Below are 1686 nucleotides of genomic sequence, written 5' to 3' on the forward strand. Positions count from 1 at the left end.
GCATATCGAACAACATCGAAGTCCAGCATGGGGGAGACCCCGTTCTCGTTAGTATACGGCACTGAGGCCTTGATTCCGATCGAGGTCGAAGAACCTGGCACCAGACTTAGATATGCATCAGAGGAGTCAAACCACGAAGCTATGAATACTATCTACGAATTACTAGATGAAAAATGAGAAGCTGCACTTGTTCGGATGGTGGCGCAGAAGCAAAGAATCGAGAGATATTATAATAGAAGGAATAACCTTCTGCACTTCGGAATCGGAAATTTAGTTCTACGGAAAGTCACCCTCAATACTTAAGACCCGAATGAAGGAAAACTAGGATCAAATTAGGAAGGACCATACGAAGTCATCGGAGTTGTCAGTAAAGGATCTTACAAACTTGGCACAATGGGAGGAGGACAATTGCCGAACAATTGGAATGTATCGCTACCCAAACGATATTACTACTAAGGTATGACCTTCTCCTTTTTTTCATTTGAATTTAAGACTAACTCATTGCAGGTATTCAATCAAAGACATCGAGGGCACCTTTTTGCATGAAGGCCTTAAGGTTTAAAGCACGTGTTGCACTCTTTTTCCCTTAGATCGGATTTTGTCCCAAATGGGTTTTTCCAACGAGGTTTTTAACGAGGAAATAATTATGTGCTACCTAAGGAGAATTCAACAGTATCCAAGGCTTCTTTTCAATCAACCTCGAATACTACTTCGAGGAAAATACTTCATGCCAAAGAGGGCCTCGATAGGAAAACCTTATAATGGGCCAAACGGTCGGATGAACTGTGTCCATATAGGATAGTCGAGCCCTATTGGCAGAGCCCCGATCGAAAAAGTTGTATCGAATTATTCAAAGAAGCATTATTTCTATATCAAAACATTTTGTGTCTCAAAGAAGTCTACTGTTATACGAGGTTCATACTTGTAATTCTGCGAGAAACGGCTCAAGGGTCGAAATGTAGATACACCCCGAATACTCAGGGACTATCATCGACAGTCAACACATTCAAGTCATCTAAATTCGAATTCATAAGACCTCAAAGAGGTATCCCCCCGACATAAAGGCCAAGGCCATTTTACTCGGGGACTAACCTTTCGAACAAGTTCGAAAGGTTATCTGGAAACAAGTCCAAGAGACATACCCAAAGGCTACGGCCATATTAAAGGCTACGACAATATTAAAGACTACGATCATATAAAAGGCTACGGCCGAAATAATGCAACTTGGAGACGTCCGAATTCCGCCATAAATTAAAGGCCTTCAAATAATTTGAAAATTCGGTTAAACTAGGCTACCCTCAGCAAAAGAAAATAAAAAGGGCTTCGATAAAATCAGCCCTAGAATAATTTAAAGGCTTCAGCAACATCAGCCTTCGAAAACGCCTCAAGAGGTATTCAATTATCGTAACACAAACGGATTACAAATGAGGTTCTAATCGATCGAACCTTCGAAAAACCTAACGGGTACATAAAACACATGCTAAGGCATAAAGAAATTTTCACTAAGTCTTTTAGTCGAAAAGAGGGAAAAATTATAGCCGATTTAGAGGTCGAATTGGCCCAACTTAAAGAACCTAAGGGCCAATATAATAGAGCCTAAGGGCCGACCTAAAAAGAGCCTAAGGGCCAATATAAAAGAGCCTAAAGGGCGAAGCATGTAGAGTTCGAGACCTTGCCCTCACTCAA

The sequence above is a fragment of the Nicotiana tabacum genome, chromosome 1 (genome assembly GCF_000715075.1).
Source record: "Nicotiana tabacum cultivar K326 chromosome 1, ASM71507v2, whole genome shotgun sequence".
NCBI classification, from domain to species: Eukaryota; Viridiplantae; Streptophyta; class Magnoliopsida; order Solanales; family Solanaceae; genus Nicotiana; species Nicotiana tabacum.